This window comes from Lepidothrix coronata, unplaced genomic scaffold (assembly GCF_001604755.1).
Source record: "Lepidothrix coronata isolate B3197 unplaced genomic scaffold, Lepidothrix_coronata-1.0 Scaffold0, whole genome shotgun sequence".
In the NCBI taxonomy this organism is placed as follows: domain Eukaryota; kingdom Metazoa; phylum Chordata; class Aves; order Passeriformes; family Pipridae; genus Lepidothrix; species Lepidothrix coronata.
The window spans coordinates 240,396-252,776 of record NW_016690180.1 but is presented as its reverse complement, the minus strand read 5'-3'; the positions used below and the strand labels follow the sequence as shown (position 1 = coordinate 252,776).

General features: G+C 36.8%; 1 protein-coding gene across 6 annotated transcripts in view; it reads right to left on the bottom strand.

Annotated features, from left to right (window-relative positions):
* The window catches only part of TENM3 (teneurin transmembrane protein 3), a 459,642-nt gene that overhangs the window by 283,002 nt on the left and 164,259 nt on the right, over positions 1-12,381 (bottom strand). The window lies entirely within an intron of this gene.

The window sequence follows — 12,381 nt, the reverse complement described above, 5'->3', positions numbered from 1 at the left end:
ATTCTTCAATATTAAGTTTTTAATATATCCAGAGAAATACTGAACTGCTTTCTATGAAGCTTTTCAACTAAAATTCCTTAAATACAGAAGCATAATGTTCTGAAAGACAAGATCATTTCTATTATAGTTCTTTGAATAAAACAAGGTGTAGATACCAATTTTTAAACACCCTTTAGGTATTTTCCAAATCTTAGGATCATATTTGTGTTTCTATGAAATATGCTATCATAAAAACATCATTAAAGTCATATAGGCTACAGACTTGCACCGTTTTCTGCATATACTCACATTTACATAAGTGAATACTTTCTTTAAATCTGAGAAAAGCCAGGGACTTGGAGGCATGCATATCCAATTTCTGCAGATATTGCAGATCCGTTTGAAGTGATTGAATAATCTAGTTCCTACTATTCAAGTCATAGCAATTGCACAAAATGCTCCCAAGAAGACTAGCTAGTTATAAATTCATGCTATGACAACATGTATTGGATACTGTTGAATAATTTAGTTTCTGAACGAATTTAGTCAGCAGTTTGTTTAGACTTTTAATAGTCTATTGCCTACTTTAAAGACTTCTAGTTGCAAGTTCTTCAGCGCAAAGGCTTTAAACTGATGTATTTCAAATCTCTATATGCTTACTGATTTTAATTGAATTTTGCCATTGAAAGCAGTAAGGCCTGAAGTGGAATAAAAAGTCCATTGTCTCCACATTTAATTTAGTCGTATATGTTACTTGAAAAATGCAAACTCTAGAAAAAAGTACTGAACACATGCACAGTATTCCACAGGTTAATTGTATCCAATTTTGTTTGAGAGAGATTCCTAAGGAATTCTGGTACCAGTGTTTCATTATCAAATACTGCAGATGTGAAACTTGGTCTTGCCTGACTAGGTTCTATGTTACTCGAACTCTCTTTGGATCTAAATATCCCAAATCTCACTTGTAAAATCCATCCACTTTAGGGTAGAAGTCTTATGCTTTCTGCCATGTAAAGGGATTACCTGAATCTGCAAAGTACAGTAACTTGTAGTGGTGCTCAAGCCACTGACATTTAAAGTGAGCCCAAATGACTGGATCAGACAGGATGTTGGTTCTGCAAGAATATGCCCCAACTAGGACAATCCATTGCACAGGAGGTAACTGATGATAGCTCTGGTATTTGAAATTGGCTGGAACAATGTTCTTGCAGCCTTGTCCAGCTAAGCTCGGACACTTCTCCGACAATCAGGAAAAAAACCCCAACACACAGATGAGTTTAGGATGATTAGAAAATAAAGGTATCTGGCAATAAACCCAATTCACAATGAAGTAGAAATTATTAATTTGGTATTCTCTTCTGTGGCAAATGAATCTTTTATAGGTAGGACACTCTCACACTGCCCACACAAACCCCTTCAGCAGCCACACCTAAGTCATCATTTAACTACTTTGAAAATGCCAGATCACTGCAGAAGCCATGGAAATAGAGACTTTATATGATAAGATCTCCTTGTGAAGCAGACTCCTTCCTGGCAAAGATGAGATGAATGAATGTCACATCCTTTTAGCTTTCAAGTACGTTGCTTTTCAGGACTTGTTCTCTGAAGTCGTCATAAAAATGACATGCAGAAAAACACTGTGTGGGACACTTTGACAAATTTCAAAACCTGGAAGAAAGACTGGGTACTTTGTGTTCATACTAACATCACAAGTATCTGCAAGTTACTCAGCCTGCCTGGTGCATTTGATGTGAAGAGTCACAACAAAGAAAAGAACAAAATCTCCATGCGTTCATGGCATGCAGACACCAAGCTGAATCTTGCTCCATAAAATCAGTCTGAAACATGTAATCAGTCTGTTCAGGTGTTACCCGGAAGGGCAGTACACAGACTCCAGCCAAACCTGTATATGTTATGAGTGAAATCTTGAAAGCAGCAATACATTTGCATGCATGATTTTACATTTCCAGCTATCCACATACTGCCTTCATAGGGCTGCACTTTTTTTCCATCTCTCAGTCACCTGATTGGTGATGGCTCCAAACAACTCTTATAATCTAGAATAGTATAAGATGATATGTTACAGCTTTCATGACATTCTGGTTGATCCTGCGTGCCTTACATGTCTTCTGGAAATGTCAGTCAATCTGCACATAATTCGGTCCCTCCTAAAGCACACTTCCAGAACTGATAAATTGTCATGCTTAGCTGTCTGGAAAATCCTTTTTTTCCTATGTCCTGTGTTACAGGCCATGCGATGAAACTGCAAACGGAATACTTCTCACAAAAGAGCCTTACAAGTTAAAAAGCTGTGCACCAGAAGAGTTTGAAGAAGGGAAGCACCAAAATGAGAAGGTTTACCAACAAGAAATGTATGGATTTATTGAATCTCTTAGATGTTGACATCTGACAGGTTAAAATCATCCAACATTTCAGAATGAGAAAATAATATGCGCACAAGCATTTTCTCTTGAATTCTGCCGTGTCATCATCTACAGCTGCAAAACAAATGAGGCCACTTCTGGTTACAGCAGACTCTGAGGAGGGACTGGGCAGGTGCTGCATAGCAAATACGGCATGGCAGACACGTGTCAGATGCACATGCACGTGGCGTCGGAGCACTCAGCAGAAAAAGGCGATGCTTTGACCAGACAGGGCTGCTACTGTGCTTTTGATGGAATGGGAGGAAAGGCCATTGCTTCATTTAGATGCAATGAAACCAGTAGAGATAGTTCCAGAAAGTCAATTTCACCTCCTCTCATGATTTGTGAATCCTCTGGGAAAATATCAAGCCCATTGAGCACGGCAGTATGTGCAGCTCTCCAAAACAGGAGAGGGAGACACTTGTGCCCATTTTCTAAAAAAAGAAAATTAATCTGTTACTGAATCAATAGAATTTGAAGCCTCAGGTTAAAGAGCCCTGACCAAGAGATAAGAGAAAACATAAAAATGGTATTATAGAGGAGTGTGAAAAATGTTAGTACTTGATCAAAGAGTACTGATATAATCAAAAATCAAAAGAATCAATTCAGGAAGTTTGTAGCAATTTAGCCAAAGCCTGTACAAGAATACTAGCTCAGCTGTACTCTGCTATAATGGGAGGTGCCATGCCGCCAAAGAAGGGGCAGTAACATCTCTGCTTTTTTACTCTTGTAAAAGTAGGTAAAGTGATAGCAATTCGACATACATTTCAAGAACATACAAAAATACATGCATTTATTCAGAATGTGCACACACAAGCATCTTAAAATGCATATAATTTGTGCAGTAGTTTTACTGCAATCTCATCTGAAATTATGAGAGATTGTCTAGATTTTTGCACCCATCTTATTTTTTTAGTTGTATAAAATTTAGTAAGATTGTAGGATTCAGAAGCCCTTCTGAATTTATAAAAGTTAGGCCTTTGGTATAGTTACTGAAAATGTAATTGTATTTTTATTTTTTATACGCACACACACACATACACATATATACACAAAAGATTCCTAACTTATTTAGTTCAAGAAGGTAAAAAAGGCAGAGTTATAAGTTTGATAGACAACAAGCAGTATGATGTTCATTTTTAAGTAGGAAAACAAAATTAGAAAGATAATGTGCAAATGGAGAGACAGCAAATTAGTGACCAAATCAGGATTTCGTTGCAGAATCTCTTACTTCAAAGCAAATACTTTGAAGGCTTCCCATATGTAAAGTTCAGAAGAAATTGATAAGCAGAACGAAAGTCACTGGAAGCGAAGTTTAGCCAAGCTAACAGTTGTGCTTTAGTAATTACAAGTGATCAGGACACAGAGTCTAACCTGTCTGACCTGAACACACAGCACTGAATCAGTACTAAATTTAATGGACATAATGAACCATTATCATCACATCCAGGAGTATGGTACATTTTTTTTTGATTATTTCCACAGACTACCCAAAACTCAAGTACACTTAGCTTGTGAATGCTGATGAAAGCACAGCCTGAGGTAATACAGACACAAAAACAACTCAAAGATCAGGTCAGGCTTGATTTGAAAAGGAAATGTAAAGGACAACAATGGGAAAAAAGATTGTGGGAGGTTTTTTTGGGTTGGGCTTTATTTGTTGTTTTGTTTTTTTATTTTTTTCTTGTTTCTTAAGGCAAGAGAGCATGATGACACATTTTGCATAAAAACATATTACACTGTCTGGCTTCTGAACCATTGCTCCATAAAAGCAGAACCAGAGAGTGTGATAAAAAACATTCAGAAAGCCTTGTTTGTTTGTTTGTTTATATGACCAGAAATTACATATTCGAACTCTACTTTAAAATATTTTAAATCACAAATTTTCAAATAATCAATACTACCAAATGGTTACTTCAAATTCACATTAAAAATGCTGGGGTAACCAGAATCAGTAGGGAACCAGTTCCCCATGAGACATTGTCTCATATTTACCAAGCATAGATATCTTTCTCATTGAAAACAAAAGAGAAATTTCTCAGTTCAATTAACTCTCCAGCCTCAACAAAAGTAACATTGCAGTAGAATCTTTTTAAAGGAATAATTTATCAGAATTCTCTTTAATGCTTTTTTCATAACATTGAAATACCTCCGAAAAGAGGATGAAAAATTCAATTGTGTAGATCTGATCAGAGGAACAAAAATCCATTTTGAATGAAGATAAGCTGATTAACTTTTTTTTATAAAAATCAATGCATTTGATACTGCAAAGAACAAAGAATTTGTAGGAAAACAAGAAAAGAATGAACTTTTTTTAAAGAAAATCGCTAACTAAAAGTACATAGAATCTGTTACCATATTTTCAATATTGTTACAGCATTATTAAATGTGTTCCCTAAATCTCAGAAGTGCAAAAATGACACTCTGGATAAGGAGAATGTTATTAATGTCTGTGAAGTGGACACCAGCATTTTCTGGGTAAGTTCACTTAATAGTTTTATATGTTATGTTACATTTGGGAAAAAGGTAAGAACTCTAACTTATCTTTTAAAAAATGTGTCTGGGCATTTGTAATGACTAAAACTGAATTTCAAAATCTATATGTCACAGAGCTGTCTAAGCCACACTTGACAAATAATGCCTTTTATCACAGGGACTCCAACGTTCTTCTAGTTTAAGTAAGGTTGAAAAATAGATAACTTCCAAGTTAATAAATTTTATGAACTCCTAATTGCAGGCAGAAGACAAAAGAATTATTAGAAAGCTGTACATGGCTACCCCCAGATTGTGGCGAAATCCACTTTTTCAAGTCAGGTTCTGGTCAGCTTGAGACATGGTCTTGCTGGAAATAAGCATTGCAGCTGCTAGAATAGTAAGAAGAGTGGTTTTCCCCATCGACATGAAAAAGTATTTTGGTATTTTTCAGCCAGTAGTTACAGGGCTTAGCTACCCATCTTCTGGCAACCTAAGAAATAACAGAGGAACGACACAACTACATAAAACTGCTTTGGCAGCAGTAAGATGGCACAAGAAAACTGCATTGAAGCCAGCCTTGAAGGGATAAAACTGTAAGTGCGTAAGTATCCTCACTGCCCAGAGAAATTTATGAGTTGGACAGAGAGTGAGGTGAACTTAAGGAAAATATTGAGAAGAACTAATAAAAAACCTGAATTCCTGAGTTTAACCTCTGGCTGACAGGTCGCCAACAAGCAACACTTAGGTGGAGTAGTCACAAGTCATTCCTTTCATGCTGAGAAGGCAGTCACTTTGACTTTGTTTGCTCCCTGTACGAAGTCAAACGCTGCTGCATTTTTTATGTCCTGGGGATCGTTGGATAGGAACAAAAACAGGAATATGAACTCTTTTTGCTTTGCTATTCATAGCCTAATGGCCAGCAGATCCCAAAACATTCTGATAAATTGCATTTTGGGTTAGGGCAGCAATACTCTTAAGACATTCAAGAAACTTCAGCCTCAAAAACAATACAAACTGTCTTCCAGGAGATTATTAGCACTGTGTAAATAAAACCAAAGTCTGCTGAGGAACTACCAGATCCTGAAACCTGAACTGTGTATAGGAACTGCCAGTAAATTTAAGTAACTAGCACAGCTATTTGGCACCTTGGAGCTTTTCCTTTGAAACTAAAAGGCTTGTGGCTATAGATTCCCTCTACTCCACAGTATTTCCTGCTGTATTTTGACAGAGCAAACCTCAATTTTCAGTAAAATATAGAAAGGAAATGAGAAGGAGGGGGAGTAACAACCACAAAAATATGAAACAATTTGTCCATCCATCCATTTCTTCTCTGCAACATCTACACACAACAGGACAGATATAAATTCAGCAAATGCACTGGCTGAACAATTCTAGAGCCAGGACTTCTGGTAAGATCCCCCATCACTTTGCAGCTGCAGAAGGAATCAATGAAAGACAGCTGAAGCACAACACAGCTAATCTAACGAGCAAACGTGAGTCTGGGAACAACAGACTTATACGCTGAGCCCACTTCTATATCAAGTCTTTCTGTGAATTTAATCAACATTCTCTATACTAATTTGATTTTTCTGGGAAAGATTTTCAATAGCACTTCTATGATTTAGAAGCACAGGTCCTATTACAACTCATAAGGATGTGAGCTCTAAATCTCCAGGGCGCTTTTAAAAAAATCTCACTCTACCTGTAAAATGGAAAAACAATCATTGCTTTCTGCCTTCTAACTACACTGATACAAGGACTAATAGGAATATTCAGCATTGCCCCTGCGTGAACTCCTCACTTTTCCAAGACTCGAGAGGCTAATATAACCTTATCATGACTTCAGGTCAAAAGATTGAGTCTAATGGACCAATGGAAGGAATTAATTTCAGACCTCAGGGCCTTTAATTGAGAACAGATGGTGCCGAGTCCCTATAAATTTAAAGTCTGGGGCCTGTTAACAAAAGCATCTAATCTCATCTCAATTGCCATAAGCAGCCAGGATCCAGCAATATTGAGTTTACAAAACAATATAACAATCTCCTAGAACTCCACTGAAAGCAAACAAGCAGCAAAGACAGTTAATGAAAAAGACGTCATATGTTCTCTGCAGCTAAAGTAGTTAAGGGAACGAGCAGCAGAATTCCCCACTACTGAGTGCAGCTTTTAAGCAATTTTAAATAAATCTCCTTATAGAGCATACAGCAATCATGCAATGAAGAACTTAGCAGCCTGAACAATTCTAGTTAAATCTACATGGAAGGAGACTGGATACTATTCATTTAACTAAGGCCATTTCTTTCAAAGTCATTGTGACCCAGATATCTTGGAAACTTTGAATATTCAAAAGAACTTAAAGATTATAAACTATCTTGATATATTCAATATCCATCTTCAACAGCAGGCAGAAAAGACAATTCTGAAACCCTACCAAAGAACTAAATTTTGCCCAAAAATATCTTACACTTCTCATTTCTGCTATTTTTCTTCAAACAGCACAACTGGCCAATACAGTTGGGTTCAGTGAAACCCACTACAAAAACAAATATAAGTTTTGTAGACAAACAAAGCAACTCAAACTCTTTAGTCTGCCACAGGTGCAGACTGAGACTTCATAGTATTAGTCATCAGCAATTATCCAAAACCATTTATTTGTAACTTTAAAGTAGTTTATAGAAGTATTACATTTATTAAACCCCAGTGATTGGAGGGGGGAGTAAATCTCTTTCTCCAGCATACAGTAATTCAACTGGCAGATGTGTAACACCAGTTCCTTTGTCCATGCTCATGATTGCACATGGATTCACTAGGAAAATGCTCTAAAGTTTCTAGGTCATTTGAAGAAGAAACAACCAATCTTCAGCCCTATATGTTTAATCTGTATGAAAGCCACGTGTATGAGCTGTAAGAAAAAAATGTATAAGAAAAGTTGTTGTAAGGATAGCCATATATATGCATACATAGCCATATACACACATTTATTAATATATTTCACCACAAGACAAAAAGTAACCATAATGCAGTCAACCAGAGAAGTCATCCTGTTGTCAGTCTCTTCTTGGTCGTGGCCTGACAATCAAGAACCAGGGTTTCCCAGGTCAGTAGCTTCTTTTTCTGCTGCGAATACTGCACCAAAGATGGAAATGCTCACATTTTGTCTCAGATGTACCTAGTCAGAAGCCACAGTACCCCAGGGAGGGATTCGCTAGCAGCAGTACAGATCTGGCATAGCAGCTGCACAGAATCTTCAGACTCTGGGAAAACTGTTATATATTATGGACACTTTTAGAGCAGATATGAGATACACACACCTACTAAACATTTGCATATTTGTAATTTAATCCATAAGGGTTTCCCTTCATCTTTCTTTACTTGATGCTGTGGGTTCACAAATGTGAAATTTAAAAAAAAAGAAATAATATCAAAGTAAGATATTGATATGAATTTTGCAAATTTCCATGTACTATACAGAAGCCACAATAATCATGGCAATCATCAAAGGCCTTTCCACTGAAAGGTTTCTAAGGTAGAGTGAAAAAAAAAAATCGTTCTTCCTAGTTTTAGTGAGCTAAAACCACATTTCTTCTTCTTTACAATTACAGGTGAAAACAATAGATAATTAAACACAAACCTGATATAATTAAGGAAAAAATGGTATACTGAATGGGCAGGGATAAGGAGTATGTGGAATAAAAATCAAAACCACAGCTTCTTATCAAGCATTTCTTTTTCTGAGATTTGAGACTTCATCCTCTTGTCACCTTAAATCAATAAAAGCAGCTTAAATTTTGCCAACAGATCAGTATATTATATAGACCAAAAGAAGTTCTGAACAGTTTCATCCACATATTAATAATTGTAAAAAGAATTAATTTTCAAATCTGACTTGAAATTTAATTCTACAGTGAATTCTCATTTGAATCAAAGAAAAATAAACTTTTTATCCAGAAAACATCAAAGTAAGTAATTACATGGGTTTAATAAGAGTTAGTTTCAAAGAACTGTCTATTCCAAAAGCCTTTGCAGCTTTCTGTAAAAAAGAAATCTTCTTGATGGATTTTCTCTGGCTGTTATTTGACCAGAATACAAAAGCTGTCAACTGTAATTATTACTGATACTCTTAGAATAGTACAACCTATGTTTATTTTAAAGTTGAAATCATTATTAGATTATTTCTCAATATGACATATTTAATTATAAAAGTAAACGCAATTAAAATCTTATTGCAAATCAAAATTAGATAAAGCTTAAAAAACACCTTTAAAACAATTGAATATGAATAAGCCTACTTTTTATATAGAACACGTATTATTCAAACTTTACCTCTACCATTTCTTTGGTTTTAGCTGATGAATATAATAATATATATCTATATATATGTACATATGCCCACACCCCCCCCACTGTATCAAAATAACTATACAAGAAATTAAGAAAATGGTAGTTGAGAAACTTTCTTACAAATGACAACAAATCAAACAGTATCACAGCTGACAGATATTTTTTCCTCCTTTTTACTCTAATAACAATTATGTCAATAAACCTGATTCAGCAAATATTTTCCTCTCTAATTCATTAATTGAAACCATTTATTGCTACCACCGTTATTTTTCAAGGACATAAAAACCACATTCCAAATCAAAACAGCAGAGATTATTGGTTTATAGATGTGCAAAGCGTGTTTCACTCTCATAGCAATGCCACAATTAAAACATAACTTAGATGAAAAAGAGCTGTTTGCTTTAAGGTTTCTTTGCAGAAGTACATCCAGAATGACACATTTTGTTTAGGGGAACTGAAAAGCAATATTTTTATATAAAACTTATAATAAGAAAAAAAAGTCTATGAAAAGTTACCCATTTCCAATTAGAAGAAAAAACTATATAAATATTAATATTATATTACATTGTGGAGCAACATTTTTATGGCCTTAATTTTCTCAACATGCTTCCTGATTATTAATTTTTGGTTTGAATAAAACAAATGACTCACAAAAAACAAAACCAGAAAGGAAGTGAAGAATATCTATTGTCCACCCTCTTCCACAAAGACCAACAGTAACTACACCAGCACTTAAAAATTGTTTTAGAAAATATGTTAGATGATTAAATATCCACATCTCTTTCAGCAATCTCTTTCACTGAGCTACTCTTGGAATGCCATTGTCTGACTAACTTGTACTTTTTGCTATTCCCACTATTTGCCTCTGGCCCTATTTGCCATCTGTGGCCTTTGTAAGAGCAGCAATATCTAAACAGAACACAGTAGGCACAGCAGGCTACGTTCTCCCAATCTGTCCTAGTGTCATGTGTTTAAAACTTCTGATCATGCTTGTTAACCTTTCTCTAGGCCTCCCGTTGTCTGGCATTTTCCTCAAAATACAGTCCCAAAACCAGTCACAAATGCAGTTATTTCTGTCTGCACTGCACTGATGCAGCAGCAGGATTATTTGAGTAGGCACATTATAAACTCATGGAAGAAACAGTTACATACCACAGAAAACACTACTGACCAATAACCACTATGACCTTGAGGTGATGGCTATGCAGGGGGAATACATACATGTTTCCTGGACATGCAGGATGGGGAATGGAGAAGCGAAAGCTCAACCACAGCTGAGAAGCCCTCAGAGGAAAAGCGAGCTGTTAGGCACCACGTTTGCACGACGGGCATACACAAGTCCAGGGGCCCAGACAGGAGGCCGTCATTGAAAGGCCACTGTCTGATTCCTTGAAATGTCATGGCAATGGAGGAAGGCTCCTAATGACTATTCAGAAGACTAAGGGCATGTTATCTTCAAGATGGGCAAGGAGTATATGTGGAAGTAGAGGCAGTCAGCCTCACCCCAGTCTCCCAGGGAAGATTATGGAACAAGTACTGCTGGTGTCATTCTTCATACGCCAGGACAGGCCTCCAGGAAAAGAAAGTGAATGAGAAGAGCCAACATGTACTTACTTACTAAAGGCAAATCACACCCAAACAACGTGACTGCTCATTAGCTAACGAACAGCTAATCTCAGTCGACAAAAGGAAAACAGCAGATATTGTTTTCCTTGACTTTAGCAAGACTTTCAACATGGTCTCCCATAGTATCCTGGTAGCCAAACTGGAGAGAGACGGACTGACTGGGTGAGTTACAAAGTGCAGTTTGTGGAAAATCGGTTGTATGAAGAGGCTGAAAGAATAGTGTTTTGTAGCGCAAAGAGCAACTGTTGGCCGACATTACTGGCATTCCTCAGGGGCTAATATTGGGATTGATAGTGTTTTATGTCTGTACTACATTTAACATATTGAGAATTTATAGGATGGAATGTGCCCTTAGCAAGTCTGTGGATGACACCAAGCGGGAAAGAGTGATCAACACACTGCAGGGCAGGATTGTCTTTCAGAGGGATCTCAACAGGCTGTAAGAATTGGCTGAAAAAAACCTCATGAACTCCAAAGGCAGTATAACCACATCTAACAGTACTAGCTGGAAGCCTGCTGGAAAGCAGCTTTGCAGTAAAGGACCTGGGGAGTCACTGTGGACAAGTTCAGCAGTGTGCCCTTTCAACAATAAGGCCTAACCACATACTGGGTTGCATTCAAAAGAATGGAGCCAGCATACCATGGGAAGTGATTAGTTCCTTTTAGTCAGCATTTGAAGACCTTACCTAGAGTACAATATTCCATGTGGGGCTTGCCAGTCCAACACTGACAAATTGGAATGAATTCAGTGAAGGCTGCCCATGATGACTGGAGTGCATACAACTTGAGGAGAAGCTGAGGGAGCTTGGAAGAGGCAAAAGGTGGAAATCTAACTTTGGTGTTCCACCATCCAATGCAGTGGTCACAACTGCAGCAAGAGAAACTCTGATTAGATATAAAGAGGAAAAAAAATCCCAGTTAAGTTGTTTAAACACCAGAATAGTTGCCTTGAAATGATGTGCTCTCTCTCTTGCAGATTTCAAAACTCTACTGAACAAGACTTTGAGCAAGCTCACCTAAATCAGTCTTTGCACTTGTATTTACTGAACTTCATTTTTTCTTGCAGAATTATTTCTTCAGGTTACGTCCTGTCCTACAAAGTCTATGTGATTCTTTCTGAGTTACAACATTCTATTTGCATTATCTAAGTCATTAAGAAAATCTCAACACACTACGTGGCACACTACTTGATTCAACTTGTCAGTTCATGAAGTAATGATAATTATTTCCTGTGGATTTTTCCAGTAAGTTGTACATTTGTCTTGTAATAATGAACATATACCTCATCTCCCTATTCATGAGTATGTCAGGAGTGAGGCAGCGTCAGAAGCCTCCCCCAGTTTTAAAACACCTTTTACTACTAGCATCTGCTCCATTTTCCTTATCAAGGAGTGGCTTACACTTTCACAGAAGGAAAGCACTACACCTTGACAAGATTCGTTTAGTACAAACATATACTTATTGTTAAGAAGCATAAACTTTTCACAATTTTTTTCTTGGGTGTTTCCCATCTAACTGATTGGGCACTGATTCCTCC